Source organism: Trachypithecus francoisi, unplaced genomic scaffold (assembly GCF_009764315.1).
Source record: "Trachypithecus francoisi isolate TF-2019V2 unplaced genomic scaffold, Tfra_2.0 Lachesis_group6, whole genome shotgun sequence".
NCBI classification, from domain to species: Eukaryota; Metazoa; Chordata; class Mammalia; order Primates; family Cercopithecidae; genus Trachypithecus; species Trachypithecus francoisi.
The window spans coordinates 33,280,258-33,303,214 of record NW_022681471.1 but is presented as its reverse complement, the minus strand read 5'-3'; the positions used below and the strand labels follow the sequence as shown (position 1 = coordinate 33,303,214).

The 22,957-nt window shown below is 45.3% G+C and overlaps 1 protein-coding gene and 1 non-coding gene across 2 annotated transcripts in view; both read left to right on the top strand.

Annotated features, from left to right (window-relative positions):
- SLC25A43 (solute carrier family 25 member 43) overlaps positions 1-22,957 on the top strand; it is a 48,495-nt gene that overhangs the window by 21,615 nt on the left and 3,923 nt on the right.
- Positions 3,146-3,309, top strand: LOC117078697. Its single transcript, XR_004435125.1, has one exon. It is a non-coding gene; the product is annotated as a U1 spliceosomal RNA (small nuclear RNA).

The window sequence follows — 22,957 nt, the reverse complement described above, 5'->3', positions numbered from 1 at the left end:
TGCAGGCATGAGCCACTGTACTTAGCCTATTGTGTCTTTCTTGATGTCCCCAGAGAAAAAAGGCTGAGCCCCTTGGCTTGGCATGTTTCCCTTACCAACTTTGCGATCCTCGTTGCACAGAGGCTCTTTATATAAGAAGTTACAAAAACAAATGCCTGCAGAAACTTGGAAGTAACATGAAAAACAGAATGTAGGGAATCCCAGATACCATATACTCACCCTGTAAAGAATAAGCCTTCAGGCTGGGCCTGGTGGTCCACGTCTGTAGTCCCACCACTTTGGGAAGCCAAAGTGGGTGGATCACTTGAGGTCAGGAGTTCAAGACCAGCCTAGCCAACATAATGAAACCCCATCTCTACTAAAACACACACACACAAAATTAGCTGGGCATCGTGGCAGGTGCCTGTAGTCCCAGCTACTCAGGAGGCTGAGGTGGGAGGATCAGTTGAACCTAGGAGGTGGAGGTTGCAGTGAGTTGAGATTGTGCCACTGCACTCCAGCCTCGGTGACAGAGCGAGACTTCATCTCAAAAAAAAAAAAAAAGCCTTCAGATGCATTCGGAGCCATCATGGCTTTCAAAAGCATTCTGAAGAGCTAAACTTCACTGTGCTCACAAAATGTGATTGCATCTAAATATGGATAGCAGAAAGGAATAAAGAGAGCCAGTAGAGGCTGTGGCCAGTTCCTCTCCTCCAAAGGACGGATGCCATTTAGAAATGTAGGCCAGTTTTCAAAGGAGTCTAAAATCCAGATTTTTATGTAAAATCTCCCAGTTTTTCACTGCCAGCAAATGAAAATTGTTAGGTACTGGCTGGGCTAAACAAAACACACATTTTTTTGACCTCTGCTCTATTCAAGCCTCCAAGTTCATCAAACTAATCTTCTTAGCCCCTTCCTCCAAGCCCTGAAGACTAAGTGCATTTCACATTCCAGTCACCAGGCCTTTGTTCATGAGGTTACCTCTGTCTTGGAACATCTGTCCCAATTTTCTTAAAGGCTCAGCTGAGGCTTGTCTCAGTGATGGCTGTCTTTTCTCACCTACTATAGCACATACCTGTTGTTTAAGAAATGAGTTGGCTTTTCCAACCCCCAAAACAGCTGTCCTATCTGATGGATCAAGGTAGATGTTTTGCCTTTGTAGAACCACAATGGAGATGCTTCAGCCCACTTCGGAGGGATTCTGGGGCAAGAGAAGCTGAGTTAACTAACAGTCTACTCAGTTAATAACTACAGATGCTGTATTTTCACTGTCCCCACCAACCCCCAAGGGCATATATTTGTTCTAAGAGCTTGTGGGTGAATACCACCCCCCCACCTTTTTTTTTTTTTTTTTTTAAAACAGAGTCTCGCTTTGTTGCCCAGGCTGGAGTGCAGTGGTGCCATCTTGGCTCACTGCAACCTCCGCCTCCTGGCTTCAAGTGATTCTCCTGCCTCAGCCTCCCGAGTAGCTGGGACTACAGGCATGCGCCACCACGCCCAGCTAATTTTGTATTTTTAGTAGAGACGGGGTTTCACCATGTTGGCCAGGCTGGTCTTGAACTCCTGACCTCAGGGATCCACCCACCTCAGCCTCCAATGTACTGGGATTACAGGCATGAGCCACCATGCCCGACCAATAACCCTTTTAAATGATGCTTTTAGCCTATATGTGCCCTCTGATCCAGCCAGTTTCTTTTCCATGGCATTTCTCTCCATGCCCTACCTCTTCCCATCTTAACACTATTGCCCTGCTGTCCCATCACTATAAAAGCCGCCTCCTGAAGTCTTCTCCCATCTCCCCAAGCAGTAGCCTCCGCTCCTGAATAGCTCACTCTTGCTAGAGCTGTCTTATGACCCATGCTACATGCTTCCTTTTGTTATGATCTTTTGTGTCCCTTATTTCCTCTAGATTGCAAACTCTTTGCCTGTGGGAAGTATGTCTTACACATTTGTATATCCTCACAACATACAGCCTCATGTAGCAGACACCTAATACTTGTTTTAAAATGAATGAAGTTTAGGGACAGCTTAGGAGATCTCACTGTCTGCTGGTGAGTCCCAAGTCCGTGTGGTTGTACCTACCAAGATGAAAGTAAGAACACCCAAGCCTGCCTCCTGCTCAACTTGCTGCCCTAAGAAAACCTCTGCATGTCCCTGTCTAAAAACTGTCTATGCACTTCACACTCTGAGAATGCATTGTCTTCCATCTCCTACCCTAGCAATCAGTTCTATGCATCTCAGTGCAAACAGCCGTTAACGTTTCAGGATAGACAAATATGCTAAAAGGACAGAAGGAAAAATTCTTGACACCATCTTGATTTATACTTCCTCTTCATTCCAGCCTCCTGGCGCTTTGTATGGTGGCTGGAAGTGCTTGACAAATCATAGCACCATCAAATTATACAGTCGTCCCTAGGTATCTGCAGGCCATTGGTTGCAGAACCCCTTTCTGATACCAAAATCCACTCATTTCTCAGCCATGAAGTCGGCCCTGTGAAACCCGTAGACACAAAAAGTTGGCCCTCCTTATACAAAAGTCCCACATCCCAAATTTGGTTGTGGATGCAGAACCCGCAGAAACAGAGGGCCGACTGTATTTATTGAAAAAAATCCACATGTAAGTGAACCAGGACAACTCAAATCCATGTTGTTCAAAGGTCAACTGTAGGCCAGGCACGGTGGCTCCTGTCTGTAATTCCAATACTTTGGGAGGCTGAGGCAGGCCAATCACCAGAGGTCAGGAGTTCGAGACCAGCCTGGCCAACATGGTGAAACCCCCATCTCTACGAAAAATACAAAATTATCCCAGCATGGTGGCCCATGCCTGTAATCCCAGCTACTCAGGAGGCTGAGACAAGAGAATAACTTGAACCCAGAAGGTGGAGGTTGCAGTGGGCTGAGATTGCACCACTGAACTCCAGCCTGGGCAACAGAGCAAGACTCCGTCTCAAAAAAAAAAAAAAAGAAAAGAAAGAAAAACAAAGGTCCACTGTATTTTGTTAGTTGATTGCTTTCTGTAAATGTGACCAGATCTGAATGAATGCATGTAAATCTATGCTGTACTTTCTTGGGGAGGTTTTTGTCAGGGATAAGGATGGGGACAAACTATGTTAAGGGAAGTGATGACAAGAAAGCCTTCCCTGCGATTAAGAAATTATAATAATATATACTTACCTAGCAGGCGAGATACCATGATCATGAAGGTGGTTTTCCCAGGGCTAGGCTTATCCATTGCACTGCAGATGTGCTGACCCCTGCGATTTCCCCAAATGTGGGAAACTCGACTGCATAATTTGTGGTAGTGGAGGACTGCGTTCATGCTTTCCCCTGAGGGAAAAAAAAAGAAATTAAAATAATATAATAATAACTACCACTTATTGGTCATTTAATGTGTACAAGGCCGTTTATTCCATTTAACTGTCTTTATTGACCCTATGAAATAAGTACTCTTAGTACTCCTGTTTTATAGATGAGGAACAAAGCACAAGGTGTAAGTCACTTACCCAACCATCACATAGCTAGTAAGTGGCGGAGCTGGGACTTGAACCTATGTCTCTCCTTCCTCGGGCCCTTCCTTATTCACCAAGAGTACAGGAGCCTAATCCTGTAGGCGAGGTAATCGGATCATTTCGACTTCAGTTCCCTTGCCCCAGGTACTGGACTAGAGGATGAGGGAGCAGGAAAGCAAACCTTGATATTGGGAGTCCACAGCCTCAGTGCAAGACTCCGGAGTTGAGAAAATCAATACTTTGCAAGCTCAGAAACTGACAGGCCAGAGTCTTGTCTTATTCCGTTCAGGCTGCAATAACAAAATATCATAAACTAGATGGCTTATAAACAACCAAAATGTATTTCTCACCGTTCTGGAGACAGAAGTCCAAGGTCAAGGCAGATTTGATACCTGGCGAAGGCCAGCTTCCTGGAGCCTTCTTGCTTTGCCCTCACATGGTGGAAGGGGGAGCTAGCTTTCTTGCATCTCTTTTAAAAGGACCCTAATCCCATTCAATGAGGGCTTTGCCTTCATGGCCTAATCACCTCCCAAAGGCCCTGCCTCCTAAAACCATCACCCTGGGAGTGAGGATTTCAGCAGATGAATTTTGGGAGGACACAAACACTCAGAGCATAATGAGCCTGGCTTTGGCCAGGGAATGGTTAACTCGAGTTAGAGAGAGAAAAAAAATCTTTGGAAAACTGGGCTGTCCTGGGGCCTGCTTTAGTCCCTGGCACTCTGGCAATGGAAAGCCCTACTTGTGGTTTTGACTTGAGAAGCCATAATGAGCAGTGAGCCACAGGCATAGACCATTCAGTAGCCACAGGCCTTTGGCCAGCCTTGAACGACAACTGCTCAGAGGGACTGGGAAGAAAGCCCGCCTACCACAGGGGGCAGGGCAGGGAGCAGAAGCCAAGCCCCAGAATGGGAGAGTAAATTGTTGTAACTATCCCTGGGAGGAGATGCTAACAAAGTTCCAGGTTTTCTGCCTACTTCAATATTTCCCGGTTGGTATAGCATCTACTCTCAGTAGGAACAGAGTTCTATTTTCCTAACAGAGTCAAATTACCTGTCCAGAGGTACAAACACTGCTAGGTTCTGAGCCTTCAGGGTAGTGGGAGAGGAGGGCAGCCTTACCTTTAGTTTGTTGTATTTTCAACTCTCCCTGCTGTCATCTTACTTTTAGGTCTGGCCCCTTTGTGAACCAAATTCTTCTAACTGAGTAGCATTGTGTTAGGAGTCAGAAAAAAAAAAAGATGCTTTTCAAATACAGGTAGATATCTAGGCAAGGTGGCTCTGTATGAGCATCACTATTAAAGTGAAAGGAAAGGAAAAGTCTCCTCCCACTCTTTTTTTTTTTTTTCAGAAGATATAGAGTGCCCGAAATACTTTAGGGATGGCAGCTGTAGAGCATAGAAACAAGACTAGTCCCTGGAGGGAAGGCAAGGAAGGCATGGGGAAGAGCTTTCCTAACTCCACTGAGTGTAAAATCACTCTGTCCTCTTCACCTGACCTGAGCTGGCTTATTCCTCGGAACAGATAAAGATCTGGGAGTCAAAAGGAACCACCACCCTGGCTCTGTTGGCTTCTCCAGCTAAACAGTAACAGCACCTAAGATAGGATCTTCCCACCCTCACTCCCCACCTCAAAGTGGAGGTGGAGAGGGAGGTAAGGGAAAGGGAGAGAAAGGTCCCAGGAAGGGTCTGCTGTCAACAGGGAGGACCCGCAGCTGGCTGGGAGCATTCACAGGAAGCACCAATTTTCACCTCCTTTTTTCTGCAGAGCTGTCGCTTATTTGCCTATAATGGCTGTGTTCCTCTTGAGGCTGTAATGGTTAGACTAGCTCAGTGGGTAACAGTGTGGACTTTGGATCCCATTCTTGCCCCTTACTCGCGCTTGAACTTGTGTCCCACATAACCCTTCTGAGCCTCATCTTCCTCATCTGTTTTGAGGGTAAGAATGGTGCCTACCTCATCTACTTGCAGAAAAGACTAAATTCGTTTAGTGCAAATGCAGAGCCAGGTCCGTAATAAGTACTTCAATAATGCTAAGATGCCATGTTTATTGTTCTTGAAGCATCACTTCAAAATCTGTGCACAGCATGGAAGGCCTGATTAGAACCATAAAAGCCAGTCCAAGGCCAGGCGCGGCGGCTCATGCCTGTAATCCCAGCACTTTGGGAGGCCGAGGTGAGCGGATCACTTGAGGCCAGGAGTTCCAGACCAGCCTGGCCAACATGGCGAAACCCCGTCTCTAATAAAAATTTAAAAATTAGCTGGGCGGCCGGGCGCGGTGGCTCAAGCCTGTAATCCCAGCACTTTGGGAGGCCGAGACGGGCGGATCACGAGGTCAGGAGATCGAGACCATCCTGGCTAACACAGTGAAACCCCGTCTCTACTAAAAATACAAAAACTAGCCGGGCGAGGTGGCGGGCGCCTGTAGTCCCAGCTACTCGGGAGGCTGAGGCAGGAGAATGGCGTAAACCCGGGAGGCGGAGCTTGCAGTGAGCTGAGATCCGGCCACTGCACTCCAGTCCGGGCGACAGAGCGAGACTCTGCCTCAACAAAAAAAAAAAAAAAAAATTAGCTGGGCATGGTGGCATGTGCCTGTAGTCCCAGCTACTCAGTAGGCTGTGGCATGATAATCACTTGAACCACGGAGGTAGAGGTTACAGTGAGCCAAGATCGCGCCACTGTACTCCAGCCTGGGCGACAGAGTGAAACTCCATCTCAAAAAAAAAAAAAAAAAAATCCAGTCCAGATGCGTTTCCATGCTTCCTATGATTACTGTAAAACAGAAATGAGCTGGGGTCACAGAACCTCAATAGACCCTCAATATGTATAGCTAATGATGAGCAGCAACAGGAATCGAGAGTTAGTACAGAATTTTTTGGTTTGGTTAGTGTAACAACAGGCTTTACAGAGAGGCTCCATGCGCAAGCACTGCACACATCTGTATGTTCCCAGCCTTCTGAGAACTGTCACTGCCAAATCTTTTCCTTCACCCTCCCCACCCTATCTCACCCCCAGGCAAGGTGACACTCTCAAAGTTGGCACAGCAGGCAGCACATGCCAGGTCTGTGACCTGGGCCTCAGCAGCTCTGCTCACTTGCATGGCAATTGCTTTCTGCAGTCGGGCCCAACTGCACTTTGGGTTTCCCCACCCCCACCCCCAATCACCACACAGGAACTGGCTGTTTCTCTTCTCTCTGTCCAAGCTGAATACTAACCTACTGTGGTTTGCTTGCTTCCCCCATCGTGATCGCAGGCTTTCTGAGCAGCTAGTCAGCCCTCTAGCCTGCCACTGAATCGGGAGGCATTCACGCTATAGGGGATCGAGGGGAGCTTATAGGCTTGCCTTGCTGGTGGGCAGCTGCCTACGACCACTCATACCCATGTCCCCGCTGCAGAGCCCAGGTGCTTCCCAGATGTACAAGGACAACTATTTGGGTCCCGGCTATGCCAAGAGAAACATGGGTCATGCGGTTCACAGGACAGAAAGGCTCATTTACTCCAATATGATTGGCATGGGTTTTTTTTGTTTGATTATTGGAGATTTGCCAAAAGACTGGAGCCTTCTGCCACAACTGCCTCCCCCATATATATGTCCTCAGATGGTTTGTGAATTGGGCAGCTTAGTCATCAGATCGTGTCCTCCACATCCACAGAAGATACAAGTTGTTTCCAGATAACATGCAGAAGGTTCTGAGCTCCTTCCTGTGTGCTCCAGCTCGAAGACTCTTTCCTTTCCCTATGAATTTTGTTCCTTTTCTTTCTCTGGTCTTTCCTTTTTAATGCCCTTTTAAAATTAAGTATTCTGTCTTTTGAGTGGGTAACACATACACATGATACAAAATCCAAAAGGTGCAACGAGTATATGCTGAAAAGTCACCTCTCTAACCTTTCTCCTTAGCCACCCAGCTCTCCTGTGAGTCAATATTGTTGTTAGCAGTTTCTTACCTGTATCTTCCCAAAGATGGTCTATACAAAGATCCACATAAACTTGTATATTTATGTTCTGTTTTTAGGTCAGCAGCAGCACACTACATACACTCTTCTGTGCCCTGTTTTTTTCCACCTGAAAATGTATCTTGGCTGGGCACAGTGGCTCACACCTACAATCCCAGCACTTTGGGAGGCTGAGGCAGGTGGATCACTTGAGGTCAGGAGTTCAAGACCAGCCTGGCCAACATGGTGAAACCCCGTCTCTACTAAAAATACAAAAATTAGCTGAGCACGGTGGCAGGCACCTGTAATTCTAGCTACTCGGGAGGCTGAGGCGGGGGAATCACTTGAACCTGGGAGGCAGAGGTTGCAGCGAGCCGAGATCACACCATTGCACTCCAGCCTGGGTGATAAGATTGAAACTCAGTCTCAAAAAAAAAAAAAATCTTGGAAATGATATCACATCGAACCAGATAGAGCTGCCACATATTTTTCATTTATGACATAGTATTCCACAGTATGATACACTGTTTCTTTAAGTAGTCCCGGATTGATGGACATATGGATTATTTCCACTCTTCTGCTATTACTAACAATGCTGTAACAAATCTCCTTGTTACATACATTTTTCACGCACATGCAAATAGATCTGTAAGATAAACAGGGGTCCCCAACCCCTGGTCCGTGGCCTGTTAGGAACCGGGCTGGCCCACACAGCGTGAAGTAAGCGGCCAGCAAGTAAGCATTACGGCCTGAGCCCTGCCTCCTGTCAGATCAGTGGTGACATTAGATTCTCATAGGAGTGCAAACCCTATTGTGAGCTGTGTGTGCAAGGGACCTGGGTTGCATACTCCTTATGAGAATCTAATGCCTGATGATCTGAGATGGAACAGTTTCATCCCAAAACCATTCCCCCCAACCCCTTGTCCGTGGAAAAATGGTCCTCCGTGAAACCAGTCCCTGGTGCCAAAAAGGTTAGGGACTGTTGGGCTAAATTCCTAGAATTTTTGCTTTGGTCAAAGGGCATATGTGTCTTGCATGTTTTTTTAATTTTTATTTTTTTGAGACAGAGTCGCCAGGCTGGAGTGCAGTGACACAATCTCAGCTCACTGCAACCTCCACCTCCTGGGTTCGAGCAATTCTCCTGCCTCAGCCTCCCGAGTAGCTGGGACTACAGGCACATGCCACCATGCCCAGCTAATTTTTGTATTTTCAATAGAGACGGGGTTTCCCCATGATGGCCAGGATGGTCTCTATCTCCTGACCTCATGATCTGCCCGCCTCGGCCTCCCAAAGTGTTGGGATTACAGGCATGAGCCGCCGTGCCCAGCTGTGTTTTACATCTTTATGAATATTGTTCAGTTATTTCAGTACTCGTGGAAAGGTTGAACAACAAAAATGCTGCCTCTGTTGGAAGACCTCTGAGGAATTTATCACAGGAATAATCAAGTGTCTTTGTTCTTTATTTGTATCTACTGCATGTTTGTTCTTTCTTTCCTTCAATATGTATTAAATACCTCTACTGTGCACCAGGTAAGCTTTGAAGCCAAAACCATAAACAACAAATGTGGTTGCTGCCCCCACGGTATTTACAGTTCTATGAGATGGAGCAGTTGGGGGCAGGAGTACACATGAACGAAATAATTATACACTGAGTCATTACAAACTGTGTTAAGTGTCATGAGGGAGAAGCACAGGGTGACTGAAAGTGTTCAGTAGGCTCCTGACTTCGTGTGGAGGTCTCAGAAGACTTCCCTGGGGAAATGATGTTTATTCTGATCAATAAGACAGACTTAGCAAGGCTGAGGAAATGGCAGGTTTGAAGTCCTAGAGGAAGGAAGGAGCACGGATTCTGGCTAGCAGCATGGATTACAGGATCTGGAAAGGGTCTTCAAGGTCATTGTGTTTCAGTCTCCTCATTTGACATGTGAGAAAACTAAAGTTCAGGGAGCTAAATGACTTGACCAGGGTTATACAGATAGTAACAAAGTCAGGCCGGGCTACTCTGATTGTTTCAGATGATGCCAGGTTGCAGAATCCAGTGTGCTCATCCTGGGAGCTGTGGGTCTGAACTAGACAGCTATGGAATAGTTGCCTGGGTCTGTGTAGGAGGACTTAAGTTCAGGTTCTTGTGACAAGCTGCCGGACATGTTTCATTTCTCTTTACTAGTAAGATACAGTTTGGATGAATGGCCATTCCAATCTAGCGGGTTGGTTTGGTCTTCAGCATACTTGTCTTTCTTACAAGTTTGAATAATAATAACAACAATGGTGGTTAATTCTTTAGCGCTTGCTCTATGTCAAATACACTTCTAAGCAATTTACATGTATTAAATCATTTGACAGCAGTTCTGTAAGGTAGATGTTATTATTATTACCCCACTTTACGGATGAGGAAATTGAAGCTCCAGAAGCTAATTTGCCGACCATCACAGAGCTAGTGAGTGGCAAAGCGGGGGGACTCAGTCCAAACAGTCTGGCTTCAGGACCCATGTGCTTTGTCTCCCAGGCACTCTCAGTGTCAGCAGCAGGTTGATGAACTCGGGTTTGAGCCCAGAGATGCCTTGTGCCATGGAAGGTCCACATCAGTGGCTCTCAATGCTGGCTGCACATCAGAATCAGCTGGGGAACTCGTAAAAAGTGCTAGTGTCCAGGCCCTCATCCCCGTTCAGTTAAATTGCGATCTCTAGGGGTGGATCCCAGTCACTGAGGGTTTTTAAAAGCTTCCGCGGTCAGCCTAATGCAGCTAAGGGTTGAGATGTACTGGGATCTAGCCTTGCCATTCCTTTGCCCTTTGGGAGCAACCAGCAGCCCATACTTGCCTTTGTATTTTGGACACCCAATTAGTAGGACACTTGTAGAGGCACTTACTCATACCACAGCACAGGCTCCTGTCTCGGCATAAAGAACTCATTCAGTGTACATGCTGTGGCAGCCACATCCACCAATGATGTGTGGCAACAAGTCTGTAAAGGGCTGAGAGAGTATTTTCAGTCCTGAGCATCAGGAGACAGTGGAGCTTAGTGAAGTGGAGCTTGGCTCTGAGTCAAACAGACCCAGATTCAAGTTGATGCTTTGTGTCATGGTCTGTGATTTTAGAGACTGGTGTTTATCCTCTCACCAACTCCATTTTGTCATCTATATAATCAAGCTAATATGATAATACTACCTCTTTCATGAGGCTTTTGTGAGGATTAAATGAGATAGTATATAGAAAGCAATCAGTGGGCCAGGCGCAGTGGCTCAAGCCTGTAATCCCAGCACTTTGGGAGGCCGAGGTAGGCGGATCACCCGTGGTCAGGAGTCCGAGACCAGCCTGGCCAACATGGTGAAACCCCGTCTCTACTAAAAAATAGAAAAATTAGCCAGGCTTGGTGGCAGTCACTTTTAATCCCAGCTACTCAAGAGGCTGAGGCAAGAGAATCGCTTGAACCTGGGAGGCGGAGGTTGCAGTGAGCCAAGATTGCGCCACTGCACTTCAGCCCAGAAGACAATGAGACTCTGTCTCAAACAAAAAAAAAAAAAAAAGAAAGAAAGAGAAAAGAAAAATAAAGAAAGCACTCAGTGCTAGGCCATTTCTTTATTTCATGACTATCCATATAACTTATGTGAGTAAACAGCTGTGTTTGGGAAAAGGTACTAGTGACACTGATATTGACAGAAATTTGACTTGACATTTAATGAGTGCCTGGTATGTACAATGGAGAGTGAAAGATCCTGAAGAGCTAGGATGACTAGGAAGGCCCCGTGCCTGCTGATTGGCTTGCTGGCTGGGAGGGAGCATAAAGACTTACACCTAGATAACTCATATAAGGTAGAGTGTGCCACAGCAGAGGTCTAAATGAGAAGCTAAGGGAGGCCAGGTGTGGTGGCTCATGCTTGTAATCCCAGCGCTTTGGGAGGCTGAGGCAGGTGGATCACTTGAGGTTAGGAGTTCGAGACCAGCCTGACCAGCATAGTGAAATCCCGTCTCTACTAAAAATACAAAACAGCTGGACATGGTGGCGGGCACCTATAGTCCCAGCTACTTGGGAGGCTGAGGCAGGAGAATCACTTGAACCTGGGAAATGGGGAGGTTGTAGTGAGCCGAGATCGCTCCATTGCACTCCAGCCTGAGTGACAAGAGTGAGACTCCATCTCAAAAAAAAAAAAAAAAAAAAAAAGCTAAAGGAGCACAGGATATGGAGAGAGAGAGCCCCAATTCAAACAGAAGCTGGAAAACAATTATAAAATAACCAAGGAAATATGAATACTAACTGAACTCAATATATGATGATATTAAGGAATTATAAATTTTTAGGTGTGATAGCAGTATTATTATATATATTTTTTAAGGAGCAATTATAGTTTAGATAAACATAATTCCAATTAATAATATGCAAGTCAGATGAATTGAAATGATGTGTCATGGGGGTAGAGATGAAAGAAGATTGGCCACGTATAGCTAATTGTTGAAGTTGGGTGATAGAACTTTGTGTTCATTTTACTGGCCTCTCTACTTTTATATATGGTTGAGATTTTTCATAATAAAAAGTTTTAAAAAGAGGGCCGGCACAGTGGCTCATGACTATAATGCCAGCACTTTGGGAGGCCAAGGCAGGCATATCACTTGAGGCCAGGATTTCGAGACCAGCCTGGCCAACATGGTGAAACCCTGTCTCTACTAAAAATACAAAAATTAGCTGGGCGTGGTGGCACACACCTGCAATCCCAGCTACTTGGAAGGCTGGGGCAGGAGAATCACTTGAACCTGGGAGGCAGAGGTTGCAGTGAGCCAAGATCGTGCCACTGCACTCCAGCCTCAGTGACAGAGTGAGACTCCGTCAAAAAAAAAAAAAAAAAAGTTTTAAAAAGAGGTAAAGTTGCGGCCAGGTGCAGTGGCTCACGCCTGTAATCCCAGCACTTCAGGAGGCCGAGGCAGGTGGATCACGAGGTCAGGAGTTCAAAACCAGCCTGGCCAAGACGGTGAATTCCCATCTCTACTAAAAATACAAAAAAAATTAGCCGGGTGTCTGTGATCCCAGCTACTCCGGAGGCTGAGGCAGAGAACTGCTTGAACCCGGGAGGCAGAGGTTGCAGTGAGCCGAGATCGTGCCATTGCACTCCAGCCTGGGCAACACAGTGAGACCCCGTCTCAAAAAATAAAAAATAAATAAAAGAGAGAGAGAGGTAAAGTTGAAGAAAAGGAAGGAAACAAGCAGTACACAATTGTGGAATCAGGAAAAATTTCAGGATGAGGTAGCATCAGACTTGGGCATGGGTGACTAGGGTGAGTTGATGTTGCAGTTTAAATCTGAAGGTAGTCTGCTGGCAGAATCTCCTCTTCCTTGACAGGCTTCAGTCTTTTTTCTTTTAAGGCCCTCACTGATTGGATGAGGGCCACTCACATTATGGACAGGAATTTGTTTTACTTAAAGTCTACTGATTTAAATGTCAAACTCATCTTAAAAATGCCTTTACAGCAACATCTAGACTAGTGTTTTCCCAAATAGCTGGGTACTGTGGCCTAACCAAGTTGACATATGAAATTAATCATCACAGGGTGGCAGTGGGAAATGATACTAGGAAAACCGGTAGGGGCCAAATTGTAAAGGGTTTTGAATTCTGTTAAAATTGTCTTTAGTAAACTTCTTTGGAAAAGTTGTCTTCTCAAAATGTTTTCTTTAGAAAATTGAGAATTATTGAAGGCTTCTGAGCAAAGCAATGGTAGCATCTGATGAGTTTGGAAGGGTACTTGGCTGCAGTGTGGAGGATGAGTTGGAGAGGGCAGAGACTGAAGATCAAATGATGGGTAAGGAAACTGACCCTCAAGAGAGACGATGTGAGGTACTAGGAGTAGACTTGAAAAGTATCCAAAGCACAGATCGTAATGCAGGTAGCAGCAAGAGATCAGACTGAGCAGTAGGCAGAGGCCAGGTCATGGAGCACCTGGTAAGCCAGATTAAAGAGCCTGGAGTTTATCCTGATGATAATGGGGGACCCACTGAAGAGTTGAAGTCAAGGAGTAAAATGATTAAATCACTCTGACTGCTAGATGGGGGATAAGGGCAGGTAGACCAGCTAGTAACAGTTGTAGTAGTATGGGCAAAAGATGATGGTAGCTTGGACTAGGGTGAGAGTGGAACGGAAGAAAAGTAAACAAATTTGGAGTCACGGGAACTTGGCTAGTGATGGAGAAAGGTGAGAGACAGAGAAAACTTAAAGGTAACTCAGGTTTGGGCCTGAGCAAGTAGGTTGATGACAGTGCCATTTGCTGACATGAGGAAAACTAGAGGACAGTCAAGATTGGAGTGGAGCAAAATCAAGAGTTCTGATTAGGACATATAAAGTTTCAGATGTTCAGTAGACTTCTGAGTGGCAATGTCAAGTAGGTAGTTGACAACATGATCCTGTGGCTCAGAGGAGAGATACAGATAGAAATTTGGAAATCATCAAGCAGAGGAGAACAGAAAGAAGGCCAGCACAGTTGAAGGGTTTTGTGACCCTTGGGTAACAAAAGAGTGACCCAAGATAAAGTTGAAAAGGTGGGAGGGTCGGGCATGGTGGTGTATGCCTGTGGTCCCAGCTACTAGGAAGGCTGAGGCAGGAGGATCACTTGAGCCCAAGAGTTCTGGACTGTAGAGCACTCAGCTAATCAGATGTCCACATTAAGTTCAGCATCACTATGGTGACCTCTTGGGAGTGGGGGACCACCAGGTTGCCAAAGGAGGGGTGAACCAGCCCAGGTTGGAAACAGCAGATCAAAACTCCTGTGCTGATCAGTAGGTGGGATTGCACCTGTGAGTAGCCTGCGTTGCCCACTCCAGCCTGGCCAACATAGTGACACCACATCTCTGCTAAAAAAAAAAAATTTTTTTTTGAGACAGAGTCTGCTGCGATGTCCAGGCTGGAGTGCAATGGTGTGATCTTGCCTCACTACAACCTCTGCTTCCTGGGTTCAAGCCATTCTCGTGCCTCAGCCTCCCGAGTAGCTGGGACTACAGGCATGCACCACCACACCCGGCTAATTTTTGTGTTTTCAGTAGAGGTGGTGTTTCACCTTATTGGCCAGGCTGGTCTCAAACTCCCAACCTCAAGTGATCCGCCCACCTTGGCTTCCCAAAGTGTTGGGATTACAGGTGTGAGCCACCGCACCCAACCTAAAAAATATTTGAAAAGAAAAAAAAAAAAGGTGGGCAGAGCAGATCATATAGGACCTTGTAGCCTACAAGCATGCTGGAACCACTTCCTACTGGCTCAGGAAAACTGACTGTTAAATTTCAGGAAATTTGGGAGCTGGTTGACTTCACATTTGGCAGCCTGAAATCAGCCATAGTAGGAGTACTGATGCTGTTGAAATTGGTAAATGCTACAATTCAGCCCTTTTTCTTTATTTTCCCCCAGAGAACCAGTTGTTAAACTTTACCACCATATTAGTACTATGGCTTGTAGGCTCCAGTAAGAAATTTAGATTTTATTCTAAGAGTGATGTAAAGTCATTAAAATGTTTTAAGCAGGTGAGTAAAAGGATCTGATTTTTAAAAATCACTGTACGTGGCCAGGCGCAGTGCCTCACGCCTGTAATCCCAGCACTTTGGGAGGCCGAGGCAGGTGGATCACATGAAGTCAGGAGTTCAAGACCAGCTGGGCAACATGGTGAAACCCCGTCTCTACTAAAATACAGAAAAATTAGCCGGGCGTGGTGGTGCATGCCTGTAATCCCAGCGACTCAGGAGGCTGAGGCAGGAGAATCGCTTGAACCCGGGAGACAGAGGTTGCAATGAGCTGAGATTGCGCCACTGCACTCCCGCCTGGGTGACAAAGCAAGACTCCATCTCAAAAAAAAAATAATAATAATAATTAATCACTGTACAAGAATGAACTCTCAGCGGGAGAAGGCAAGATCGCTAAGAAAACTGCTGCAACAATCCACATACACACTGGTGCCTTGGCAGTGCAGGTAGAGTTCAGTCAAGAAATTTGGAAGATTGTTAAGGTCCTAAGACTGGATATAGATGGGTCTTGATTTATCACAAGTGATTATAATTGACCTGTTATGTAATTCGTGTTACTTAGTGTCTTTTTGTTTTAGCTGTGGGGAGCACTAGATTACAGAATGATTCCCTTGACTCATGACTCGGGGCTTTTTACAGTTCTTACCAGAAACAGGCAGATGATAAATCAATCATCTCATTTGGTAGCAAAATAAGGAGGTTACTTTCCTGCATGAACATAATTTCCTCTTTTCAATATTTCAGTCTTACATTAGCAGGAGGAACTTGAAGGCTTGTGATTAGGCAGATTCTTTGTAAGGGAAAAGGAGGCTTAGTATCCCTTTGGTAACAGTTCTTTACTGAGAGGGTAATAAGGAAAGGAGCTTGAGTCTGAACAATGCTAAAGGAAACACTTTAAAGTAAGACATCCAGCCATTTTGAAGACCCCTAGCCATTTTGCCTACTGTAAAACAGAACCATCTACAGTGTCTTACGAAGAGAGAAATGAAATGAATTTTGATATTTGTCTTCTACAAAGATTCTACATTACATTGTATAAGTCTTGATCCTCCATTTTTATAACTCATGCATAAAATTATGTGAAAATGCTTTAAAAATTCCAGCCTACTTTTATACTGAGCATTTTATGTACTCATTCAGCAAGCCATTCATTGAGCACCGGTCATGTGTCAGCTGCTGGTTAAGGCACTAGAGATATGGAAATTAAAAAGACCCAGTCCTCACAGAGTTCATAGAACACTAGGAAAAACAGACATGTAAATTGGACATGATTACAGTACAACTGTGAAAGAGAACTCTTTGAAAGAGTTGTCTGTATTTATGTACCATCTCCACTCTTTCTCTTCCCATTCTCTCTCTCTCTCTTTTTTTTTGAGACGGAGTCTCACTCTGTCACCCAGGCTGGAATGCAGTGGCACAATCTCAGCTTACTGCAACCTCTGCCTCCCGGGTTCAAGCAATTCTCCTGCCTCAGCCTCCCAAGTAGCTGGGATTACAACCAGGCTGGGAGATTCAGCTTGTCCATTTCATATTCTGTTTCTCACGATCATCTGTGTTTGCTTGTCACTGCACCTTAAAGAGAAGGCATAACTCAAGTTTCACCCTTCACCTTGATAGAGAAATCTTTTTTTTTTTTTTTTTTTGAGATAGGGTCTTGCTCTGTTGCCCAGGCTGGAGTGCCATGGTACAGTCTTGGCTCACTGCAGCCTCAACCTCCTGGGCTCAGTCTATCCTCCTTCCTCAGGAGCTACGCCCTCCTGAGTAGCTGGGACTATAGGTACATGCCACCATGCTGGCTAATTTTTTTTTCTTTTGTAGAGATGAGGTTTCATCATGTTGCCCAAGCTGGTCTTGAACTCTTGAGATCAAGCAATCTGCCAGCCTCAGCCTCCCAAAGTGCTGGAATTATAGGCATGAGCCACCACACCCAGGCATTCTATATTTTTAAAACATAGAATATTGATCCTTTGAGCTGGATTAATGAGGAAAGATATAACAATCATTAAAATAAAATAAAGAATTGTGAAATTGCATTAATTTGCATGCCACCAACCTAAAATTCTAATAACCCAGGGCTTAGTAAGCAAATTAGTCATATAAACAGCATAATTATAGGGATATTTAAACTGTTTACCAAAAGAAGCTGCTTTTAAAGCCTGCTGAAGTACCTATTTATTACTAATAATGGCTAACATTATTGACATTTATAATGTTGCTGGCACTCTTCATTGTCTTATTTAATGTTTACAGCAACTCTAAGAGCTAGGTATTATCACTCCCATTTTTGAAATAAGGAAATTGAAGCTCAGAGAAGTTAAGGAACTCACTGGGTGTGGTGGCTCACGCCCGTAATCCCAGCACCTTGGGAGGCCGAGTGGGTGGATCACTTGAGTTCAAGAGTTTGAGACCAGCTTGGCCAACATGGCAAAACCCTGTCTCTACTAAAAATACAAAAATTAGCCAGGTGTGGTGGCATGTGCCTGCAATCCCAGGTACTCAGGAGGCTGAGGCAGGAGAATCGCTTGAACCCAGGAGGTAGAGGTTGCAGTGAGCCAAGATCATGCCACTGCACTACAGCCTGGGTGACAGAGTAAGACCCTGTCTCCAAAAAAAAAAAGAAAAGTTAAGGAACTTGCTTAAGATCAAATAGCTAGTGAGTAGAGAGACAAGGGTTCCAATCCAGGTGTGTGTGATGCTAAAACCCACATGCAGAACATTCGTGCTCTACCTAGGCTTCCACAGATCAGTCAACCATGCATGAAAGTAAGGCCTGAAAAGTGTCTCTACTAGGTTGCCCTTCATTAATCTAGTTCCAGTCATACATAATAAAATGGAGTGTCTTTCCAAAATTTCATAATTTAGATTTCACTCATTTAGGCCGACTCCCCGCCTATACATACCTACTAGTTGGAATCAGTGGCCTTTTACTATGTGCTGTATTGAATGTCCTTATAGTTGAGGATCATGAGAGAAGCTGAAGTCTAACTTGGACAAGATGATGACTGGCATCGCAGGGTTGTGCAGCAGCAGTAGTGGGGTGGGGTGTCCTGCAAGGGCATGAGTTAGGTGACTATCAGGTGTGGCATAAGTTGTAGTACAAAGCCTTGGAGCCTAGAGGCCAAGGTCACAGAGTCACCAGGAGGCAGGATCCTGGAGTGCAGATTGCAGTGGCCCAGTAGGCAGAGCATCTGACCTCTAGGCCTGCCTCTGCTACGCACCAGCTGGGGGCTTTGGTTAAGTTGCTCTGCTTCTCCAGGTCGTAGGTTTTCGTTTGTGAAACGAATAATTGGAAGGGAAGATCTTAGGGTCCCTTTCAGATTTGGATCTCTGGTTTAGGGATCTGCGTTATCAGAGCCTAAAGTAATCAAGGCCTTGGGGATCTAGTAATCAGAAGGAGAGCAAGAAAGAGCCAGCTTTCATGGTCAGGGGCAACAAAGAGGTGGCTCATGCCTGTAATCCCAGCAATTTGGGAGGCCGAGACAGGAAGATCACCTGAGGTCAGGAGTTTGAGGCCAGCCTGGCCAACATAGCGAAACCCCACCTCTACTAAAAGTACAAAAATTAGCTGGGTGTGGTGGCATGCACCTGCAGTCCCAGCTACTCGAGAGGCCAAGGCAGGAGAATTGCTTGAATCTGGGAGGCAGAGGTTGCAGTGAGCTGAGATCATATCACTGCTCTCTAGCCTGAGTGACAGAGTGGGACTGCATCTCAAAAAAAAAAAAAAAAAGTCCAGAAAGCCTGGTTTGAATCAGTAAAATCGAGTTTTCACACAGCTTCTCTGATTGTAATTCATTCTTCTACAGATTTTTAAGGAGGGTGAAAGAGAGAAAAGCTAAGTAAAATGTGGTCCTAGCCATCACAGGTCTCACAGTATCCTGAGGAAAAGAGACAGGAAACAACTAACAATGAAATGTGTTTATTACCTGCTGTATGACCTTGGTGAAATCACTTAACCTGTCCCTAAGCCTCAGTTTCCTCAACTGCAACAGACACATAAGCAGTCAATAAATGTCAGCAGCTATGTATCAGTAGTGGCAATAGTAATATGGACTACATGTGTGATATTCTGTACTATGCCATTACATCTTAGTAAAATAGAACCATCTGTCTTGTGAAGATAGAAATGAAATGAATTTTGATATTTGTTTTCTGCAAATATCAACTGCTGGTTAAGGCACTAGAGACACGGAAATTAAAAAGACCCAGTCCTCATAGAGTTCACAGAACACTATGACAAACAGACATGTAAATTGGACATGATTACAGTACAATTGTGAAAGAGGCCTCTTTGAAAGAGTTGTCTATATTCACCATCTCCAATCTTTCTCTTCCCATTCTTTTTTTTTTTTTTTTTTTCTTTGAGACAGAGTCTCATTCGATCGCCCAGGCTGGAGTGCAGTGGCGTGATCTCGGCTCACTGCAACCTCCACCTCCCAGGTTCAAGCAATCGTCATGACTCAGCCTCCTGAGTAGCTGGGATTACAGGTGCCCACCACCATGCCTGACTAATTTTTGTATTTTTAGCAGAGACAGCGTTTCGCCATATTGGCCAGGTTGGTCTTGAATTCCTCACCTCAGGTGATCCACTTGCCTTGGCCTCCCAAAGTGCTAGAATTACAGGCGTGAGCCACCGTGCCCAGCCCCATTCTCTCTTGAATCCATTCCAGTCAGACTTTTGCTCCACCACCCAATAAACTTCTCTTTTATTTTTTGAGACAGGGACTTACTCTATCGCCCAGGCTGGAGTACAGTGGCACAATCATGGCTCACTGCAGCCTCAACCTAACGGGCTCAAGCAACCCTCCCACCTCAGCCCCCCAAGTAACTGGGACTATAGGTGTGCACCACCACACCCAGCTAATTTTTATATTTTGTGCAGAGATGGGGTCCCACTATGTTGCCCAGGCTGGTCTTGACCTCCTGGGCTCAAGCAGTCCTCCCACCACGGCCTCCCAAAGTGCTGGGATTGCACATGTGGGCCACTGCACTCAGCCAGAACTTCTCTATTTATGATAACCAGTGTCCTCCATGTGTTTAGATCCAATGGTCACTTCTCAGTCTTCATCTTACTGGGCCCTCAGCAGCTCACCACTCCCTCCTACTTGACATACCACTTTCATTCGGCTTCCTGGACACCACACTTTCCTTTTTCCTTCTTCACTGACTGCTCCTTCTCAGTCTTCTTTTCTGGGCCTACTATTCCCTTGACCTCTAAATGTGGAAGTACCCCCAGGCTCAAACGCTAACTGATCTCATCTGGTCTCCTTGCTTTAAATACCATCCGTGTACTGATGACTCCCTAATTATGTCTCCAGCCCTGACCTCTCCCCTGAACTCCAGACTCCCCATCTCCATTTGAATGGCCAACTCCCCATCTCCATTTGAATGGCTAACAGGCATTGCACAGTTGAACTCCTGATGTTTTCACCCACCCTCAAAAAACAAACAAAAACAAAAAGCCAACCTGCTTCTCCCATAGCATCCTCCATCTCAGTTCATGGCACTTCCATCTATCCCGTCACTCAGGCCAGAAACTTTAGAGCCATCCTTGACTCTCCTCTCACACCCTCATCCAGTCCATCAGCCAATCCTGTTGACTCCACCTTCAGAATATATGGAGTCTGACCACTGCTCACCACTCCACCACTAGCATCCCAGTCCAAGCTACCATCATCTCTGCCTAAATTACTCTAGTAATCTCCTAACTAGTCTCCATCCTACTTTTCCCTCCATCCTTGAGTCTTTTTCAACACAGCAGCCAAAGTGATCATGTGAAAATATAAATTAGGTCATGCCATTCTTCTATTCATAACCGCCCCCCAGTGACCCATCTTCTCAGTAAAAGCCAAAATGCTTATTGTGTGTGTGCCCTACCAGCCTTATACGACCTAGCCACCATTTACTTTTCTGAAGTCATATCCCATTACTCCCTATTTTGTTCATTCCATTACCACCACATTGGCCTCCTCACTGCCTCTGTAACACCCCAAACATGCTCCTGTCCCAGGGCCTTTGAAGATATCTGTACAACTTGCTTCCTCACTTCCTTCAGATCTCAAAAAGCCATCTTCTTGGCGAGGTTCTTCTCTGATTACCCTAATAAAAACTTTAGCATCCTCCAGACACTCCCTATGTTCCCCCTGCTTTTATTTTATCCAGAGCACTCACCTCCTCTTAGTATTTGGCATAATTTGCTTTTTTATTTTCTTTCTTTGTCTACTCTTCCCCTGCAATTAGAATTTCAGCTTTATAGGAACAGGGACTTTTGTCTGTTTGGTTCACTAATGTATCCTGAGTGTCTGGCATATAGTAAGTTTCAATAAATATGCAAATAAATAAATAGTTTTTAGAGGGGATAATGGGAGTATAAAAAAGAGCTAAGGAGTGCAGTCAGTATGATTGGGGTGAGTGATGCTTTTCATGCTGGAAAAGTCATGAAGGGCCTTACATGTCATTCTAAGGAGCTTAGATTTTATCCTATAGGCAGTAAAAAGTCAGTAAAGGAGTCAGTGGTCTGAATTGGAATCTTAGAAATGCGTTCTGGCTGTAGTATAAAGAATGAGGCCGGGCATGGTGGCTCACACCTGTAATCCCAGCACTTTGGGAGGCTAAGGCAGGTGGATCGCCTGAAGTCAGGAGTTCAAGACCAGCCTGCCCAACACAGGGAAACCCCGTCTCTACTAAAAATACAAGAATTAGGCAGGTGTGATGGCATGCACCTGTAATCCCAGCTACTCAGGAGGCTGAGGCAGGAGAATCGCTTGAACCCAGGAGGCAGAGGTTGCAGTGAGCTGAGATCATGTGACTGCACTCCAGTCTGAACAACAGAGTGAGACTCTGTCTCAAAAAAAAAAAAAAAGGAAGAAGAATGAATTGGAGGCTGTGTGTGGTGGCTTACACCTGTAATCCTAGCACTTTGGGAGGCCAAGGTGGGAGGATCACGTGAGCCCAGGAATTCGAGACCAGCCTGGGCAACATAGGGAAACCCTGTCTCTACAAAAAATACAAAAAGTAGCAGGGCGTGGTGGCGCATGCCAGTAGTCCCAGCTACCAGGGAGGCTAAGGTGGGAGGATCACCTGAGCCCAGGAGGTTGAGGCTGCAGTAAGCCGTGATTGCACCATTGCACTCCAACCTGGGAAACAGAGCAAGACTCTGTCTCAAAAAAAAAAAAAAAGGAAAGAAAAGAAAAGAAAAGAAAAAATAATTGAACAGGACAAGAGTGGGTCCAAGAGGCCAGTAACAGACTGCTGCAGTAATGCCCACATGAGATGGTGGTAGCCTGAATTATGGGAGTGCCAGTGGGGATGGAGAGGAGGAGCTGCATTTGAGAAATGCTCTATTTAGAAGACAAGATTGATAGGACTTGATGATTGCTTGGATAGGGCAGTAAGGGTGGGCAAAATGAAGGAATCTCAGGTTTCTGGTTTGGGGTAGCTTGTTAAAGAGTTGGGCCATTCATCACTGAGATAAGAAATACAGAAGAAAGAATAAATCTGACACCGTCAAGGAGAAAGGCAACAATGGGTTCTAGTTGTGTCGAGTTTTGAGTACTTGTGTACTATCCAGGTAGAGCTGTCCAGTAGGCAGTTGGGTGCTTGGTTTTGGAGGTCAGTGGGAAGTCAGAGCCAAAGATAAAGATTTGGGAGCCATCTGCCTATAGGAGGTGTTTAAAGCAAAAGCTATGGTAGAATTTCTAGAAAAGGTATATAAATTGAGGAGGACCAAAAGAGTTGCTGGATATCAGTGCCAAATATTGCCCCCTAAAAAATCCAGTATTAATATAGCCAAAAAGAGCCACTGGATTTGGCAACCTGGAGGTCGACAATGGAATACATTCATTTATTCAAATGTTTTTTAAATATCTTCTGTGTGTTAAGGATACTAAGGATACAGAAGTCAATAAAACAGACCAAAAAATCCCTCCTTACATGTAGCTGAAATTCTAGTTGCAGGGAAGGAGCAGATAAATAAAGGAAATAAATAAGTAAATTATTCCAAGTATTAAAAGGCAGTGAATGCTCTGAAGGTTAGATAAGCTGCCTAGGATCAC